This window comes from Notolepis coatsorum, assembly GCF_963971535.1.
Source record: "Notolepis coatsorum genome assembly, chromosome: 12".
Taxonomy (NCBI): Eukaryota; Metazoa; Chordata; class Actinopteri; order Aulopiformes; family Paralepididae; genus Notolepis; species Notolepis coatsorum.
In genome coordinates, this window is record NC_140176.1 from 116,294,959 (window position 1) to 116,317,426 (window position 22,468).

At 39.1% G+C, this 22,468-nt stretch overlaps 1 long non-coding RNA gene across 1 annotated transcript in view; it reads right to left on the reverse strand.

The window, feature by feature from the left end:
- Positions 1 to 254: 254 nt before the first annotated feature.
- Positions 255 to 22,468, reverse strand: part of LOC311237698 — a 93,691-nt gene continuing 71,477 nt past the window's right edge. Inside the window, exons 3-5 of the long non-coding RNA XR_014620302.1 lie at positions 1,317 to 1,378; positions 837 to 919; positions 255 to 338 (exon numbers count right to left, since the gene is read on the reverse strand). This is a non-coding gene — a long non-coding RNA (uncharacterized lncRNA). The remainder of the gene's footprint in view (positions 339 to 836; positions 920 to 1,316; positions 1,379 to 22,468) is intronic.

Consider the following 22,468-nt stretch of genomic DNA (forward strand, 5'->3'; position numbering starts at 1 on the left):
GGGCTATGTTATGTATATGAGCAAATTGCATATAGCATTCTCTTTGGTAGCATTCATTCTGTGTTTATTGTGTCATACTGGGGAATAATATTAATATTATTATGTCCTATTGGGGACACAATTTTAAATTCTGAGCAATTCAATCTTTTTTTTTATAGAGCTCATCTGTGACGTCGGTACAGTGCGATCTTATAGTAACAAAACAATACACAAATTGAACATAGTTTTGAACGTTTTATTACAATAGTATTTACTGTCATGTTGCAATGTATAATCCAGCTAGCGTTCCAGTCAGATCCATTCTCCGTTCTTGTTGACAATTTTGGGGTCCGTGTCACCTGTACAAGAAAGATGACCCATGCGTTGAACAAAGTACCAACACTACGTTCATCAATCATAAATCTAAATGCCAAATCTTTTAAATCATGATTTTGTCTCAGTTTCATAAGAACAAGCAAGAGCTGCACACGCAGGGGCATTGTGTTAATTTGCCAATCAGTTCTGCTATATGTCAATGGGACTGAAGTTAGCTGTGGTTTGTACAGCAACTGCAAACGACGGGACAGGCTGCATGTCCACTGCGGCACAAGGAGCGAGAGGGCAGGCTGACTGCATCAGAATTTGGCCAGATACTAAAGAGAAAGAAAATTTCAGATGCCTTCATACAGTCCACATATTACCCCAAGCCCTTCACTGCTACTGTGACTTTGTACTTTTTACAAGAAGAGATATATATATTGAGAGAGTTCACAGAGATATTCAGTTCATCAATGACATGATTGTAAAGTTGCACACATTCCATGATGCTCACTTTAGTCCAAAAACATAAATCATACCTCTTTCATTGTCACTCATGTCCTGTGTTGGATTGACCTGTGTCGTCTCTGTGAGGGCAGTAACATCTCCAGCACACCTCATTCTGTGAAAAAACACAAAGCTGAGTATTAGCTAAGCATAGACAGATAATAATAATAGTTCATTTATGGAGCATCTTTCATACATAAAATGCAGCTCAAAGTGGATTTTATTGACAACAAACATAACTTTGACAGATCAACATTTGTGTTTGCCTTGTCAGGGATAAAACGAAAAGTCCAGGACTTATTTACTGTTTACATCATTGTCCCTGTTGTTACTGGTTTCAAGTGGCACTATGCCATCTGAAGTGCATCGAGCATTCTTAGTGCATGTAGTAGTATTCTGTTATTAGTATTCTGCTAATACACAGTTAGAACATACTGATAACACAGTTGGATGTATTGATAACAGAGCTAGAACTTAACGTTATGATGCAGAAATATGTGCGATATTGTTACCTTTTTTGGGTGAGAGCAGACACGAGAGCCCGGATGGGAGATGGCTTCCCATCTCTGAAGTGCTTTGGGGTGAAAAGAGAGAAGCCAAAGTTAGCTACAGTAAAAACACCAGCTAACTAGCGAGGACGAGTAGATATATTTATGTTGGCAGCTAACGTTAGCTAGCTGCTAACGTTGGCTAACTGGGCTGGATACACAATAGCTAGTTCGCAGTTAAAGTCAAACGTTAGCAAATTAATAGTTTGGTCTACGTTTATATTACATGCCGTCAAATATTATGTCTTTATGAATTGACCTTACCTTTGAGCAAACATAAGTGTCCTTGGTAATGGTCTTCACGTTCAGCTGTTTACAACAACACAATCCACCGCTTGCATTTCTCGAGTTTTCTTTTGGGCTTCGGAAAAGGTACAAAAATATACTCCTCCATCCAGTCTTTCGGGGTACCTGGTGTCCGAATTACAGGTACCCCACGCACAGCGTTTCACCATCAGATATTATGTAGATAATAACATAAAACTGAACTCTTGACAGTGGTTGCGATCACAGCCGTCTGGTTTGATACAACCTAAAATTGATAAATGATAATTGATATGATAAATTATTTGCTTTACACTGTTTATTGTATTCGATTTTTGGATGGATTGGTTGGATTCTTATTATATATTATTACTATTGTATTATGCACATCGTTGCAGGCAATTTCATTTTATAAATAATACAAAAAAATATATATATCAGAATGGGTGGGATTCAAACCCCGGTCGTCAGCTTGAGAGGTATGCCCATAAACCGCTAAACCACGGTACCAGACAAAATAGATCCATTATATTACCGCTTTGACTGCATAAACGCGGATCATTGTTCAGCATTCCTAAGCAATTCGCCGTCATTGTAATTTAAAGGTTTAGAACGCCTATTCACATATACACCTGTAGACATATGGTATGGTATTTATTCTAGACAACAAAACATATACAGATCGTTATACAGTATATACTGTGTAGGACGTTGTAGCGTCCGTCTAATGACTTTGCGCCTCCTGGCGGCATAAAATAGAACAGCAGCCTGGGTTCCTAATTAATTTCAACGACGTGATATCACTGTGCGCGCGTCGCGGCAAAGCTCCCATGAAAACGAAAAGCTTCATCTGTATGATCCGAATGTTGTGGTCGGCGGTGGTGCTCGTTCGGCGCTGTAGTTTCAGCTTGGTCTTCATCCGAATCCGACAGGCTGCTGCTGCTATCGTTAGCTTCTCTGCTAGTGTTCAACTTCTCAGTTGTAAGCTTTTTTTTGCCTTTGTCTTTCTTCTGCTTGTTGTAGTTAACAGAGAGGCAGAGTTGATTTTGCACCAAAAGAAATATATATAGATGACTTTTTTTTTTTATATATTCTTCGCCGAAGTATTTGGGACAGCCCTAATAGTCGTAGTACCTTTGAATGAGTGCTCCGGTTAGTCTTCAGGGTATTTTTGTTTACCAGAGAGGAGATCCGGTACAATAATCTTGTTCGATGGTTGACTTTTTTGATTACATTGGATGCCATCTTGTCACAGGAAAGATCTGCCTCTAGGATGGAACCCAGGTATGTAATTTCATCTTTCCGTGTGACAATATTGTCACCCACTGTGACTGAGAAGCCGTCGGTCTTGCTGAGTTTGTTATTTTATCCGAAGAGAATGGACTCTGTTTTACCCAGGTGTAATGATAGTTTGTTATCAGCGAGCCAGGTGCAGATTCTGCCTAGTTCAGAGCTGAGGGTTTTTTCAACCTATAACTTGTTCTTGTCAGAGACCAGCAGGGCTGAGTCGTCCGCGAACAGGAACACGTTGCAGTCACAAGCTGATGACATGTCATTTGCATAAATTAGGAACAGTAACGGTCCTAGTATGCTTCCTTGTGGAACACCACAGCTCACTGGGAGGGGGGGGGGGGTAGGGTACCGTTTACCTCTACCATCTGTTATCTCCCCTCAAGGTAGGATTGCATCCAGCTCACTGATAAACTATCAAAACCAATTGCTTTTAGCTTGTCAATCAGAATGGAATGATTGACAGTGTCGAAAGCCTTTTGTAGGTCCAGCATGACCATGCCGCAGTATTTGCCCACGTCCACCTCTCGTTTGATGTGGTCGTTCAAATAAAGAAGGCATGTGTCAATGGAGTGGGATGTTCTGAAGCCAGATCGGAATTCGTAGATGAGATTTTTTCCTTCTAGGTACTTTTCGACCTGTTCATAGACTATTTTTTCCAGGTAGCAATACAGGGGAATAACTTTTACAGATATGATAGAAATAAGCATGGAGGAGGTGTAGCTTTTTAAGAACATAAACCAGTCAAAGTGAGAGCTGTTCTAAGTGCATCAGTTGTGGAAATACTATGGTGACAGATCCATCTACCTCATCTTAAACCCATTCTAGATCCATCTACCTCATCTTAAACCCATTCTAAATCCATCTACCTCATCTTAAACCCATTCTAGATCCTTCTACCTCATCTAGATCCATCTACCGCATCTTAAACCCATTCTAGATGCATCTACCTCATATTAAACCCATTCTTGATGCATCTACCTCATATCAAACCCATTCTAGATGCATCTACCTAATCTCAAACCCATTCTAGATCCATCTACCTCTCAAACCCATTCTAGATCCATCTACCTCATCTCAAACACATTATAGATCCATCTACCTCATCTTAAACCCATTCTAGATGCATCTACCTCATCTCAAACCCATTATAGATCCATCTACCTCATCTCAAACCCATTCTAGATGAATCTACCTCATCTTAAACCCATTCTAGATGCATCTACCTCATCTCAAACCCATTCTAGGTGCATCTACCTCATCCTAAACCCATTCTAGATGCATCTACCTCATCTCAAACTCATTCTAGATCCATCTACCTCATCTTAAACCCATTCTAGATCCATCTACCTCATCTTAAACCCATTCTAGATCCATCTACCTCATCTTAAACCCATTCTAGATCCATCTACCTCATCTTAAACCCATTCTAGATCCATCTACCTCATCTTAAACCCATTCTAGATCCATCTACCTCACCTTAAACCCATTCTAGATCCATCTACCTCATCTTAAACCCATTCTAGATGCATCTACCTCATCTCAAACCCATTCTAGATCCATCTACCTTATCTTAAACTAGGGCTGGGCGATATGACGATATTATATAAATATCGGGTACAGTTCATTAACGATACACTTTTTCAACGTATCGTGGATATCGTGATGTTTTGCCCAAGAGGATTGTCAATCTGTCCACACGTTACTCGTTCATATCTCAGCCTGTGCTGAGATATGCCCATTCCGCGGTCTGTTAATAAAGTTTTCAATCAGACAGATGTATGGAAAGGCTTTTATTATAACATTCGTTGTAGTAAAATCATTATGCCTCATTTAGTCATCCTGTGAAGCACTGGTCTCCTACTCGACGGCCGCGGGGAGCTAACGTTAGTAGCTTTGTTGATGTTCAGCACACGGGACATTCAGGAAGTCAAAAACTAAACGCTTGCCGATTGGTGCTAAGAACAGCAGGGCGGGTGCAAGCGGTGTGACGCAGACTCGACTGTCAATCAAAATGATTATGTTTCCGTCAGAATGAATGAATGAAAACTGTATTAAAAGGTTGCAGAATGGGTACAATACAGTACAGGAGGATGAAGACCAGAAAAAGACTTTCGGCTTTTTTACATAAGGGTCCTCCATTTTCAATTCATCAAAACATTTAGAGACATACATATATACAGTAGTTTCATAAAAATGCTAAAATGCTATTTATTGATTGATTGATTTAAAACTTTAACATATTGCAGAATGGGTACAGTACAGCTCAATACATACAATTGTTAAGGGGATGCAGACCAGAGAAAGACTTTAGTCTTGTTTACATCAGGGTCCCCCATTTTCAATTCATCATATTTCATATCTAAATCATATAATATCTCATATGCAATATATAATCTAATAATCTAAATCTAATATAAAAATGCTAAATGCATGGGTATTTTATTTTGTCTTTAATGTTAGCTTGCAAACTCAAATACTGTCTTGGTAAGCCTCATAATGAATTGTTTGGGGTAAAAAAGAAAAACATCGTGATGTGTATCGTGTATCGCCGAAAGGTCAGAAAATATCGTGATACCATATTTAGGCCATATCGCCCAGCCCTATCTTAAACCCATTCTAGATCCATCTACCTCATCTCAAACCCATTCTAGATTAATCTACCTCATCTTAAACCCATTCTAGATGCATCTACCTCATCTCAAACCCATTCTAGATGCATCTACCTCATCCTGAACCCATTCTAGATGCATCTACCTCATCTCAAACCCATTCTAGATGCATCTACCTCATCTTAAACCCATTCTAGATCCATCTACCTAATCTTAAACCCATTCTAGATCCATCTACCTCATCTAGATCCATCTACCTCAGCTTAAACCCATTCTAGATGCATCTACGTCATCTTAAACCCATTCTAGATGCATCTACCTCATATCAAACCCATTCTAGATCCATCTACCTCTCAAACCCATTCTAGATGCATCTACCTCATCTCAAACCCATTCTAGATCCATCTACCTCTCAAACCCATTCTAGATCCATCTACCTCATCTCAAACCCATTATAGATCCATCTACCTCATCTTAAACCCATTCTAGATCCATCTACCTCATCTTAAACCCATTCTAGATCCATCTACCTCATCTCAAACCCATTCTAGATTAATCTACCTCATCTTAAACCCATTCTAGATGCATCTACCTCATCTCAAACCCATTCTAGATGCATCTACCTCATCCTAAACCCATTCTAGATGCATCTACCTCATCTCAAACCCATTCTAGATGCATCTACCTCATCTTAAACCCATTCTAGATACATCTACCTAATCTTAAACCCATTCTAGATCCATCTACCTCATCTAGATCCATCTACCTCATCTTAAACCCATTCTAGATGCATCTACGTCATCTTAAACCCATTCTAGATGCATCTACCTCATATCAAACCCATTCTAGATGCATCTACCTCATCTCAAACCCATTCTAGATCCATCTACCTCTCAAACCCATTCTAGATCCATCTACCTCATCTCAAACCCATTATAGATCCATCTACCTCATCTTAAACCCATTCTAGATGCATCTATCTCATCTCAAACCTATTCTAGATCCATCTACCTCATCTCAAACCCATTCTAGATGAATCTACCTCATCTTAAACCCATTCTAGATGCATCTACCTCATCTCAAACCCATTCTAGGTGCATCTACCTCATCCTAAACCCATTCTAGATGCATCTACCTCATCTCAAACCCATTATAGATCCATCTACCTCATCTTAAACCCATTCTAGATCCATCTACCTCATCTTAAACCCATTCTAGATCCATCTACCTCATCTTAAACCCATTCTAGATCCATCTACCTCATCTTAAACCCATTCTAGATCCATCTACCTCACCTTAAACCCATTCTAGATCCATCTACCTCATCTTAAACCCATTCTAGATGCATCTACCTCATCTCAAATCCATTCTAGATCCATCTACCTCATCTTAAACCCATTCTAGATCCATCCACCTCATCTCAAACCCATTCTAGATTAATCTACCTCATCTTAAACCCATTCTAGATCCTTCTACCTCATCTAGATCCATCTACCTCATCTTAAACCCATTCTAGATACATCTACCTCATATTAAACTCATTCTAGATGCATCTACCTCATATCAAACCCATTCTAGATGCATCTACCTCATCTCAAACCCATTCTAGATCCATCTACCTCTCAAACCCATTCTAGATCCATCTACCTAATCTCAAACACATTATAGATCCATCTACCTCATCTTAAACCCATTCTAGATGCATCTACCTCATCTCAAACCCATTCTAGATCCACCTACCTCATCTCAAACCCATTCTAGATGAATCTACCTCATCTTAAACCCATTCTAGATGCATCTACCTCATCTCAAACCCATTCTAGGTGCATCTACCTCATCCTAAACCCATTCTAGATGCATCTACCTCATCTCAAACCCATTCTAGATCCATCTACCTCATCTTAAACCCATTCTAGATCCATCTACCTCATCTTAAACCCATTCTAGATCCATCTACCTCATCTTAAACCCATTCTAGATCCATCTACCTCATCTTAAACCCATTCTAGATCCATCTACCTCACCTTAAACCCATTCTAGATCCATCTACCTCATCTTAAACCCATTCTAGATGCATCTACCTCATCTCAAACCCATTCTAGATCCATCTACCTTATCTTAAACTAGGGCTGGGCGATATGACGATATTATATAAATATCGGGTACAGTTCATTAACGATACACTTTTTCAACGTATCATGGATATCGTGATGTTTTGCCCAAGAGGATTGTGTCGCGTCAATCTGTCCACACGTTACTCGTTCATATCTCAGCCTGTGCTGAGATATGCCCATTCCGCGGTCTGTTAATAAAGTTTTCAATCAGACAGATGTATGGAAAGGCTTTTATTATAACATTCGTTGTAGTAAAATCATTATGCCTCATTTAGTCATCCTGTGAAGCACTGGTCTCCTACTCGACGGCCGCGGGGAGCTAACGTTAGTAGCTTTGTTGATGTTCAGCACACGGGACATTCAGGAAGTCAAAAACTAAACGCTTGCCGATTGGTGCTAAGAACAGCAGGGCGGGTGCAAGCGGTGTGACGTCATTGGCAGACTCGACTGTCAATCAAAATGATTATGTTTCCGTCAGAATGAATGAATGAAAACTGTATTAAAAGGTTGCAGAATGGGTACAATACAGTACAGGAGGATGAAGACCAGAAAAAGACTTTCGGCTTTTTTACATAAGGGTCCTCCATTTTCAATTCATCAAAACATTTAGAGACATACATATATACAGTAGTTTCATAAAAATGCTAAAATGCTATTTATTGATTGATTGATTTAAAACTTTAACATATTGCAGAATGGGTACAGTACAGCTCAATACATACAATTGTTAAGGGGATGCAGACCAGAGAAAGACTTTAGTCTTGTTTACATCAGGGTCCCCCATTTTCAATTCATCATATTTCATATCTAAATCATATAATATCTCATATGCAATATATAATCTAATAATCTAAATCTAATATAAAAATGCTAAATGCATGGGTATTTTATTTTGTCTTTAATGTTAGCTTGCAAACTCAAATACTGTCTTGGTAAGCCTCATAATGAATTGTTTGGGGTAAAAAAGAAAAACATCGTGATGTGTATCGTGTATCGCCGAAAGGTCAGAAAATATCGTGATACCATATTTAGGCCATATCGCCCAGCCCTATCTTAAACCCATTCTAGATCCATCTACCTCATCTCAAACCCATTCTAGATTAATCTACCTCATCTTAAACCCATTCTAGATGCATCTACCTCATCTCAAACCCAGTCTAGATGCATCTACCTCATCCTGAACCCATTCTAGATGCATCTACCTCATCTCAAACCCATTCTAGATGCATCTACCTCATCTTAAACCCATTCTAGATCCATCTACCTAATCTTAAACCCATTCTAGATCCATCTACCTCATCTAGATCCATCTACCTCATCTTAAACCCATTCTAGATGCATCTACGTCATCTTAAACCCATTCTAGATGCATCTACCTCATATCAAACCCATTCTAGATCCATCTACCTCTCAAACCCATTCTAGATGCATCTACCTCATCTCAAACCCATTCTAGATCCATCTACCTCTCAAACCCATTCTAGATCCATCTACCTCATCTCAAACCCATTATAGATCCATCTACCTCATCTTAAACCCATTCTAGATCCATCTACCTCATCTTAAACCCATTCTAGATCCATCTACCTCATCTCAAACCCATTCTAGATTAATCTACCTCATCTTAAACCCATTCTAGATGCATCTACCTCATCTCAAACCCATTCTAGATGCATCTACCTCATCCTAAACCCATTCTAGATGCATCTACCTCATCTCAAACCCATTCTAGATGCATCTACCTCATCTTAAACCCATTCTAGATCCATCTACCTCATCTAGATCCATCTACCTCATCTTAAACCCATTCTAGATGCATCTACGTCATCTTAAACCCATTCTAGATGCATCTACCTCATCTCAAATCCATTCTAGATCCATCTACCTCATCTTAAACCCATTCTAGATCCATCCACCTCATCTCAAACCCATTCTAGATTAATCTACCTCATCTTAAACCCATTCTAGATCCTTCTACCTCATCTAGATCCATCTACCTCATCTTAAACCCATTCTAGATACATCTACCTCATATTAAACTCATTCTAGATGCATCTACCTCATATCAAACCCATTCTAGATGCATCTACCTCATCTCAAACCCATTCTAGATCCATCTACCTCTCAAACCCATTCTAGATCCATCTACCTAATCTCAAACACATTATAGATCCATCTACCTCATCTTAAACCCATTCTAGATGCATCTACCTCATCTCAAACCCATTCTAGATCCACATACCTCATCTCAAACCCATTCTAGATGAATCTACCTCATCTTAAACCCATTCTAGATGCATCTACCTCATCTCAAACCCATTCTAGGTGCATCTACCTCATCCTAAACCCATTCTAGATGCATCTACCTCATCTCAAACCCATTCTAGATCCATCTACCTCATCTTAAACCCATTCTAGATCCATCTACCTCATCTTAAACCCATTCTAGATCCATCTACCTCATCTTAAACCCATTCTAGATCCATCTACCTCATCTTAAACCCATTCTAGATCCATCTACCTCATCTTAAACCCATTCTAGATCCATCTACCTCACCTTAAACCCATTCTAGATCCATCTACCTCATCTTAAACCCATTCTAGATGCATCTACCTCATCTCAAACCCATTCTAGATCCATCTACCTTATCTTAAACTAGGGCTGGGCGATATGACGATATTATATAAATATCGGGTACAGTTCATTAACGATACACTTTTTCAACGTATCGTGGATATCGTGATGTTTTGCCCAAGAGGATTGTGTCGCGTCAATCTGTCCACACGTTACTCGTTCATATCTCAGCCTGTGCTGAGATATGCCCATTCCGCGGTCTGTTAATAAAGTTTTCAATCAGACAGATGTATGGAAAGGCTTTTATTATAACATTCGTTGTAGTAAAATCATTATGCCTCATTTAGTCATCCTGTGAAGCACTGGTCTCCTACTCGACGGCCGCGGGGAGCTAACGTTAGTAGCTTTGTTGATGTTCAGCACACGGGACATTCAGGAAGTCAAAAACTAAACGCTTGCCGATTGGTGCTAAGAACAGCAGGGCGGGTGCAAGCGGTGTGACGTCATTGGCAGACTCGACTGTCAATCAAAATGATTATGTTTCCGTCAGAATGAATGAATGAAAACTGTATTAAAAGGTTGCAGAATGGGTACAATACAGTACAGGAGGATGAAGACCAGAAAAAGACTTTCGGCTTTTTTACATAAGGGTCCTCCATTTTCAATTCATCAAAACATTTAGAGACATACATATATACAGTAGTTTCATAAAAATGCTAAAATGCTATTTATTGATTGATTGATTTAAAACTTTAACATATTGCAGAATGGGTACAGTACAGCTCAATACATACAATTGTTAAGGGGATGCAGACCAGAGAAAGACTTTAGTCTTGTTTACATCAGGGTCCCCCATTTTCAATTCATCATATTTCATATCTAAATCATATAATATCTCATATGCAATATATAATCTAATAATCTAAATCTAATATAAAAATGCTAAATGCATGGGTATTTTATTTTGTCTTTAATGTTAGCTTGCAAACTCAAATACTGTCTTGGTAAGCCTCATAATGAATTGTTTGGGGTAAAAAAGAAAAACATCGTGATGTGTATCGTGTATCGCCGAAAGGTCAGAAAATATCGTGATACCATATTTAGGCCATATCGCCCAGCCCTATCTTAAACCCATTCTAGATCCATCTACCTCATCTCAAACCCATTCTAGATTAATCTACCTCATCTTAAACCCATTCTAGATGCATCTACCTCATCTCAAACCCATTCTAGATGCATCTACCTCATCCTGAACCCATTCTAGAAGCATCTACCTCATCTCAAACCCATTCTAGATGCATCTACCTCATCTTAAACCCATTCTAGATCCATCTACCTAATCTTAAACCCATTCTAGATCCATCTACCTCATCTAGATCCATCTACCTCATCTTAAACCCATTCTAGATGCATCTACGTCATCTTAAACCCATTCTAGATGCATCTACCTCATATCAAACCCATTCTAGATCCATCTACCTCTCAAACCCATTCTAGATGCATCTACCTCATCTCAAACCCATTCTAGATCCATCTACCTCTCAAACCCATTCTAGATCCATCTACCTCATCTCAAACCCATTATAGATCCATCTACCTCATCTTAAACCCATTCTAGATCCATCTACCTCATCTTAAACCCATTCTAGATCCATCTACCTCATCTCAAACCCATTCTAGATTAATCTACCTCATCTTAAACCCATTCTAGATGCATCTACCTCATCTCAAACCCATTCTAGATGCATCTACCTCATCCTAAACCCATTCTAGATGCATCTACCTCATCTCAAACCCATTCTAGATGCATCTACCTCATCTTAAACCCATTCTAGATCCATCTACCTAATCTTAAACCCATTCTAGATCCATCTACCTCATCTAGATCCATCTACCTCATCTTAAACCCATTCTAGATGCATCTACGTCATCTTAAACCCATTCTAGATGCATCTACCTCATATCAAACCCATTCTAGATGCATCTACCTCATCTCAAACCCATTCTAGATCCATCTACCTCTCAAACCCATTCTAGATCCATCTACCTCATCTCAAACCCATTATAGATCCATCTACCTCATCTTAAACCCATTCTAGATGCATCTATCTCATCTCAAACCTATTCTAGATCCATCTACCTCATCTAAAACCCATTCTAGATGAATCTACCTCATCTTAAACCCATTCTAGATGCATCTACCTCATCTCAAACCCATTCTAGGTGCATCTACCTCATCCTAAACCCATTCTAGATGCATCTACCTCATCTCAAACCCATTATAGATCCATCTACCTCATCTTAAACCCATTCTAGATCCATCTACCTCATCTTAAACCCATTCTAGATCCATCTACCTCATCTTAAACCCATTCTAGATCCATCTACCTCATCTTAAACCCATTCTAGATCCATCTACCTCATCTTAAACCCATTCTAGATCCATCTACCTCACCTTAAACCCATTCTAGATCCATCTACCTCATCTTAAACCCATTCTAGATGCATCTACCTCATCTCAAATCCATTCTAGATCCATCTACCTCATCTTACACCCATTCTAGATCCATCCACCTCATCTCAAACCCATTCTAGATTAATCTACCTCATCTTAAACCCATTCTAGATCCTTCTACCTCATCTAGATCCATCTACCTCATCTTAAACCCATTCTAGATACATCTACCTCATATTAAACTCATTCTAGATGCATCTACCTCATATCAAACCCATTCTAGATGCATCTACCTCATCTCAAACCCATTCTAGATCCATCTACCTCTCAAACCCATTCTAGATCCATCTACCTAATCTCAAACACATTATAGATCCATCTACCTCATCTTAAACCCATTCTAGATGCATCTACCTCATCTCAAACCCATTCTAGATCCATCTACCTCATCTCAAACCCATTCTAGATGAATCTACCTCATCTTAAACCCATTCTAGATGCATCTACCTCATCTCAAACCCATTCTAGGTGCATCTACCTCATCCTAAACCCATTCTAGATGCATCTACCTCATCTCAAACCCATTCTAGATCCATCTACCTCATCTTAAACCCATTCTAGATCCATCTACCTCATCTTAAACCCATTCTAGATCCATCTACCTCATCTTAAACCCATTCTAGATCCATCTACCTCATCTTAAACCCATTCTACATCCATCTACCTCATCTTAAACCCATTCTAGATCCATCTACCTCACCTTAAACCCATTCTAGATCCATCTACCTCATCTTAAACCCATTCTAGATGCATCTACCTCATCTCAAACCCATTCTAGATCCATCTACCTTATCTTAAACTAGGGCTGGGCGATATGACGATATTATATAAATATCGGGTACAGTTCATTAACGATACACTTTTTCAACGTATCGTGGATATCGTGATGTTTTGCTCAAGAGGATTGTGTCGCGTCAATCTGTCCACACGTTACTCGTTCATATCTCAGCCTGTGCTGAGATATGCCCATTCCGCGGTCTGTTAATAAAGTTTTCAATCAGACAGATGTATGGAAAGGCTTTTATTATAACATTCGTTGTAGTAAAATCATTATGCCTCATTTAGTCATCCTGTGAAGCACTGGTCTCCTACTCGACGGCCGCGGGGAGCTAACGTTAGTAGCTTTGTTGATGTTCAGCACACGGGACATTCAGGAAGTCAAAAACTAAACGCTTGCCGATTGGTGCTAAGAACAGCAGGGCGGGTGCAAGCGGTGTGACGTCATTGGCAGACTCGACTGTCAATCAAAATGATTATGTTTCCGTCAGAATGAATGAATGAAAACTGTATTAAAAGGTTGCAGAATGGGTACAATACAGTACAGGAGGATGAAGACCAGAAAAAGACTTTCGGCTTTTTTACATAAGGGTCCTCCATTTTCAATTCATCAAAACATTTAGAGACATACATATATACAGTAGTTTCATAAAAATGCTAAAATGCTATTTATTGATTGATTGATTTAAAACTTTAACATATTGCAGAATGGGTACAGTACAGCTCAATACATACAATTGTTAAGGGGATGCAGACCAGAGAAAGACTTTAGTCTTGTTTACATCAGGGTCCCCCATTTTCAATTCATCATATTTCATATCTAAATCATATAATATCTCATATGCAATATATAATCTAATAATCTAAATCTAATATAAAAATGCTAAATGCATGGGTATTTTATTTTGTCTTTAATGTTAGCTTGCAAACTCAAATACTGTCTTGGTAAGCCTCATAATGAATTGTTTGGGGTAAAAAAGAAAAACATCGTGATGTGTATCGTGTATCGCCGAAAGGTCAGAAAATATCGTGATACCATATTTAGGCCATATCGCCCAGCCCTATCTTAAACCCATTCTAGATCCATCTACCTCATCTCAAACCCATTCTAGATTAATCTACCTCATCTTAAACCCATTCTAGATGCATCTACCTCATCTCAAACCCATTCTAGATGCATCTACCTCATCCTGAACCCATTCTAGAAGCATCTACCTCATCTCAAACCCATTCTAGATGCATCTACCTCATCTTAAACCCATTCTAGATCCATCTACCTAATCTTAAACCCATTCTAGATCCATCTACCTCATCTAGATCCATCTACCTCATCTTAAACCCATTCTAGATGCATCTACGTCATCTTAAACCCATTCTAGATGCATCTACCTCATATCAAACCCATTCTAGATCCATCTACCTCTCAAACCCATTCTAGATGCATCTACCTCATCTCAAACCCATTCTAGATCCATCTACCTCTCAAACCCATTCTAGATCCATCTACCTCATCTCAAACCCATTATAGATCCATCTACCTCATCTTAAACCCATTCTAGATCCATCTACCTCATCTCAAACCCATTCTAGATTAATCTACCTCATCTTAAACCCATTCTAGATGCATCTACCTCATCTCAAACCCATTCTAGATGCATCTACCTCATCCTAAACCCATTCTAGATGCATCTACCTCATCTCAAACCCATTCTAGATGCATCTACCTCATCTTAAACCCATTCTAGATCCATCTACCTAATCTTAAACCCATTCTAGATCCATCTACCTCATCTAGATCCATCTACCTCATCTTAAACCCATTCTAGATGCATCTACGTCATCTTAAACCCATTCTAGATGCATCTACCTCATATCAAACCCATTCTAGATGCATCTACCTCATCTCAAACCCATTCTAGATCCATCTACCTCTCAAACCCATTCTAGATCCATCTACCTCATCTCAAACCCATTATAGATCCATCTACCTCATCTTAAACCCATTCTAGATGCATCTATCTCATCTCAAACCTATTCTAGATCCATCTACCTCATCTAAAACCCATTCTAGATGAATCTACCTCATCTTAAACCCATTCTAGATGCATCTACCTCATCTCAAACCCATTCTAGGTGCATCTACCTCATCCTAAACCCATTCTAGATGCATCTACCTCATCTCAAACCCATTATAGATCCATCTACCTCATCTTAAACCCATTCTAGATCCATCTACCTCATCTTAAACCCATTCTAGATCCATCTACCTCATCTTAAACCCATTCTAGATCCATCTACCTCATCTTAAACCCATTCTAGATCCATCTACCTCACCTTAAACCCATTCTAGATCCATCTACCTCATCTTAAACCCATTCTAGATGCATCTACCTCATCTCAAATCCATTCTAGATCCATCTACCTCATCTTAAACCCATTCTAGATCCATCCACCTCATCTCAAACCCATTCTAGATTAATCTACCTCATCTTAAACCCATTCTAGATCCTTCTACCTCATCTAGATCCATCTACCTCATCTTAAACCCATTCTAGATACATCTACCTCATATTAAACTCATTCTAGATGCATCTACCTCATATCAAACCCATTCTAGATGCATCTACCTCATCTCAAACCCATTCTAGATCCATCTACCTCTCAAACCCATTCTAGATCCATCTACCTAATCTCAAACACATTATAGATCCATCTACCTCATCTTAAACCCATTCTAGATGCATCTACCTCATCTCAAACCCATTCTAGATCCATCTACCTCATCTCAAACCCATTCTAGATGAATCTACCTCATCTTAAACCCATTCTAGATGCATCTACCTCATCTCAAACCCATTCTAGGTGCATCTACCTCATCCTAAACCCATTCTAGATGCATCTACCTCATCTCAAACCCATTCTAGATCCATCTACCTCATCTTAAACCCATTCTAGATCCATCTACCTCATCTTAAACCCATTCTAGATCCATCTACCTCATCTTAAACCCATTCTAGATCCATCTACCTCATCTTAAACCCATTCTAGATCCATCTACCTCATCTTAAACCCATTCTAGATCCATCTACCTCACCTTAAACCCATTCTAGATCCATCTACCTCATCTTAAACCCATTCTAGATGCATCTACCTCATCTCAAACCCATTCTAGATCCATCTACCTTATCTTAAACTAGGGCTGGGCGATATGACGATATTATATAAATATCGGGTACAGTTCATTAACGATACACTTTTTCAACGTATCGTGGATATCGTGATGTTTTGCCCAAGAGGATTGTGTCGTGTCAATCTGTCCACACGTTACTCGTTCATATCTCAGCCTGTGCTGAGATATGCCCATTCCGCGGTCTGTTAATAAAGTTTTCAATCAGACAGATGTATGGAAAGGCTTTTATTATAACATTCGTTGTAGTAAAATCATTATGCCTCATTTAGTCATCCTGTGAAGCACTGGTCTCCTACTCGACGGCCGCGGGGAGCTAACGTTAGTAGCTTTGTTGATGTTCAGCACACGGGACATTCAGGAAGTCAAAAACTAAACGCTTGCCGATTGGTGCTAAGAACAGCAGGGCGGGTGCAAGCGGTGTGACGTCATTGGCAGACTCGACTGTCAATCAAAATGATTATGTTTCCGTCAGAATGAATGAATGAAAACTGTATTAAAAGGTTGCAGAATGGGTACAATACAGTACAGGAGGATGAAGACCAGAAAAAGACTTTCGGCTTTTTTACATAAGGGTCCTCCATTTTCAATTCATCAAAACATTTAGAGACATACATATATACAGTAGTTTCATAAAAATGCTAAAATGCTATTTATTGATTGATTGATTTAAAACTTTAACATATTGCAGAATGGGTACAGTACAGCTCAATACATACAATTGTTAAGGGGATGCAGACCAGAGAAAGACTTTAGTCTTGTTTACATCAGGGTCCCCCATTTTCAATTCATCATATTTCATATCTAAATCATATAATATCTCATATGCAATATATAATCTAATAATCTAAATCTAATATAAAAATGCTAAATGCATGGGTATTTTATTTTGTCTTTAATGTTAGCTTGCAAACTCAAATACTGTCTTGGTAAGCCTCATAATGAATTGTTTGGGGTAAAAAAGAAAAACATCGTGATGTGTATCGTGTATCGCCGAAAGGTCAGAAAATATCGTGATACCATATTTAGGCCATATCGCCCAGCCCTATCTTAAACCCATTCTAGATCCATCTACCTCATCTCAAACCCATTCTAGATTAATCTACATCATCTTAAACCCATTCTAGATGCATCTACCTCATCTCAAACCCATTCTAGATGCATCTACCTCATCCTAAACCCATTCTAGATGCATCTACCTCATCTCAAACCCATTCTAGATGCATCTACCTCATCTTAAACCCATTCTAGATCCATCTACCTAATCTTAAACCCATTCTAGATCCATCTACCTCATCTAGATCCATCTACCTCATCTTAAACCCATTCTAGATGCATCTACGTCATCTTAAACCCATTCTAGATGCATCTACCTCATATCAAACCCATTCTAGATGCATCTACCTCATCTCAAACCCATTCTAGATCCATCTACCTCTCAAACCCATTCTAGATCCATCTACCTCATCTCAAACCCATTCTAGATCCATCTACCTCATCTTAAACCCATTCTAGATCCATCTACCTCATCTTAAACCCATTCTAGATCCATCTACCTCATCTCAAACCCATTCTAGATTAATCTACCTCATCTTAAACCCATTCTAGATGCATCTACCTCATCTCAAACCCATTCTAGATGCATCTACCTCATCCTAAACCCATTCTAGATGCATCTACCTCATCTCAAACCCATTCTAGATGCATCTACCTCATCTTAAACCCATTCTAGATCCATCTACCTAATCTTAAACCCATTCTAGATCCATCTACCTCATCTAGATCCATCTACCTCATCTTAAACCCATTCTAGATTCATCTACCTCATCTTAAACCCATTCTAGATGCATCTACCTCATATCAAACCCATTCTAGATGCATCTACCTCATCTCAAACCCATTCTAGATCCATCTACCTCTCAAACCCATTCTAGATCCATCTACCTCATCTCAAACCCATTATAGATCCATCTACCTCATCTTAAACCCATTCTAGATGCATCTATCTCATCTCAAACCTATTCTAGATCCATCTACCTCATCTCAAACCCATTCTAGATGAATCTACCTCATCTTAAACCCATTCTAGATGCATCTACCTCATCTCAAACCCATTCTAGGTGCATCTACCTCATCCTAAACCCATTCTAGATGCATCTACCTCATCTCAAACCCATTATAGATCCATCTACCTCATCTTAAACCCATTCTAGATCCATCTACCTCATCTTAAACCCATTCTAGATCCATCTGCCTCATCTTAAACCCATTCTAGATCCATCTACCTCATCTTAAACCCATTCTAGATCCATCTACCTCATCTTAAACCCATTCTAGATCCATCTACCTCACCTTAAACCCATTCTAGATCCATCTACCTCATCTTAAACCCATTCTAGATGCATCTACCTCATCTCAAATCCATTCTAGATCCATCTACCTCATCTCAAACCCATTCTAGATTAATCTACCTCATCTTAAACCCATTCTAGATGCATCTACCTCATCTCAAACCCATTCTAGATGCATCTACCTCATCCTAAACCCATTCTAGATGCATCTACCTCATCTCAAACCCATTCTAGATCCATCTACCTCATCTTAAACCCATTCTAGATCCATCTACCTCATCTTAAACCCATTCTAGATCCATCTACCTCATCTAGATCCATCTACCTCATCTTAAACCCATTCTAGATGCATCTACCTCATCTTAAACCCATTCTAGATGCATCTACCTCATATCAAACCCATTCTAGATGCATCTACCTCATCTCAAACCCATTCTAGATCCATCTACCTCTCAAACCCATTCTAGATCCATCTACCTCATCTCAAACCCATTATAGATCCATCTACCTCATATTAAACCCATTCTAGATGCATCTACCTCATCTCAAACCTATTCTAGATCCATCTACCTCATCTCAAACCCATTCTAGATGAATCTACCTCATCTTAAACCCATTCTAGATGCATCTACCTCATCTCAAACCCATTCTAGATGCATCTACCTCATCCTAAACACATTCTAGATGCATCTACCTCATCTCAAACCCATTCTAGACCCATCTACCTCATCTTAAACCCATTCTAGATCCATCTACCTCATCTTAAACCCATTCTAGATCCATCTACCTCATCTTAAACCCATTCTAGATCCATCTACCTCACCTTAAACCCATTCTAGATCCATCTACCTCATCTTAAACCCATTCTAGATGCATCTACCTCATCTCAAACCCATTCTAGATCCATCTACCTCATCTTAAACCCATTCTAGATCCATCTACCTCATCTCAAACCCATTCTAGATTAATCTACCTCATCTTAAACCCATTCTAGATGCATCTACCGCATCTCAAACCCATTCTAGATGCATCTACCTCATCCTAAACCCATTCTAGATGCATCTACCTCATCTCAAACCCATTCTAGATCCATCTACCTCATCTTAAACCCATTCTAGATGCATCTACCTCATCTTAAACCCATTCTAGATCCATCTACCTTATCTTAAACCCATTCTAGATCCATCTACCTCATCTTAAACCCATTCTAGATGCATCTACCTCATCTCAAACCCATTCTAGATCCATCTACCTCATCTTAAACCCATTCTAGATCCATCTACCTCATCTAGATCCATCTACCTCATCTTAAACCCATTCTAGATGCATCTACGTCATCTTAAACCCATTCTAGATGCATCTACCTCATATCAAACCCATTCTAGATGCATCTACCTCATCTCAAACCCATTCTAGATCCATCTACCTCTCAAACCCATTCTAGATCCATCTACCTCATCTCAAACCCATTATAGATCCATCTACCTCATCTTAAACCCATTCTAGATGCATCTATCTCATCTCAAACCTATTCTAGATCCATCTACCTCATCTAAAACCCATTCTAGATGAATCTACCTCATCTTAAACCCATTCTAGATGCATCTACCTCATCTCAAACCCATTCTAGGTGCATCTACCTCATCCTAAACCCATTCTAGATGCATCTACCTCATCTCAAACCCATTATAGATCCATCTACCTCATCTTAAACCCATTCTAGATCCATCTACCTCATCTTAAACCCATTCTAGATCCATCTACCTCATCTTAAACCCATTCTAGATCAATCTACCTCATCTTAAACCCATTCTAGATCCATCTACCTCATCTTAAACCCATTCTAGATCCATCTACCTCACCTTAAACCCATTCTAGATCCATCTACCTCATCTTAAACCCATTCTAGATGCATCTACCTCATCTCAAATCCATTCTAGATCCATCTACCTCATCTTAAACCCATTCTAGATCCATCCACCTCATCTCAAACCCATTCTAGATGAATCTACCTCATCTTAAACCCATTCTAGATCCTTCTACCTCATCTAGATCCATCTACCTCATCTTAAACCCATTCTAGATACATCTACCTCATATTAAACTCATTCTAGATGCATCTACCTCATATCAAACCCATTCTAGATGCATCTACCTCATCTCAAACCCATTCTAGATCCATCTACCTCTCAAACCCATTCTAGATCCATCTACCTAATCTCAAACACATTATAGATCCATCTACCTCATCTTAAACCCATTCTAGATGCATCTACCTCATCTCAAACCCATTCTAGATCCATCTACCTCATCTCAAACCCATTCTAGATGAATCTACCTCATCTTAAACCCATTCTAGATGCATCTACCTCATCTCAAACCCATTCTAGGTGCATCTACCTCATCCTAAACCCATTCTAGATGCATCTACCTCATCTCAAACCCATTCTAGATCCATCTACCTCATCTTAAACCCATTCTAGATCCATCTACCTCATCTTAAACCCATTCTAGATCCATCTACCTCATCTTAAACCCATTCTAGATCCATCTACCTCATCTTAAACCCATTCTAGATCCATCTACCTCATCTTAAACCCATTCTAGATCCATCTACCTCACCTTAAACCCATTCTAGATCCATCTACCTCATCTTAAACCCATTCTAGATGCATCTACCTCATCTCAAACCCATTCTAGATCCATCTACCTTATCTTAAACTAGGGCTGGGCGATATGACGATATTATATAAATATCGGGTACAGTTCATTAACGATACACTTTTTCAACGTATCGTGGATATCGTGATGTTTTGCCCAAGAGGATTGTGTCGCGTCAATCTGTCCACACGTTACTCGTTCATATCTCAGCCTGTGCTGAGATATGCCCATTCCGCGGTCTGTTAATAAAGTTTTCAATCAGACAGATGTATGGAAAGGCTTTTATTATAACATTCGTTGTAGTAAAATCATTATGCCTCATTTAGTCATCCTGTGAAGCACTGGTCTCCTACTCGACGGCCGCGGGGAGCTAACGTTAGTAGCTTTGTTGATGTTCAGCACACGGGACATTCAGGAAGTCAAAAACTAAACGCTTGCCGATTGGTGCTAAGAACAGCAGGGCGGGTGCAAGCGGTGTGACGTCATTGGCAGACTCGACTGTCAATCAAAATGATTATGTTTCCGTCAGAATGAATGAATGAAAACTGTATTAAAAGGTTGCAGAATGGGTACAATACAGTACAGGAGGATGAAGACCAGAAAAAGACTTTCGGCTTTTTTACATAAGGGTCCTCCATTTTCAATTCATCAAAACATTTAGAGACATACATATATACAGTAGTTTCATAAAAATGCTAAAATGCTATTTATTGATTGATTGATTTAAAACTTTAACATATTGCAGAATGGGTACAGTACAGCTCAATACA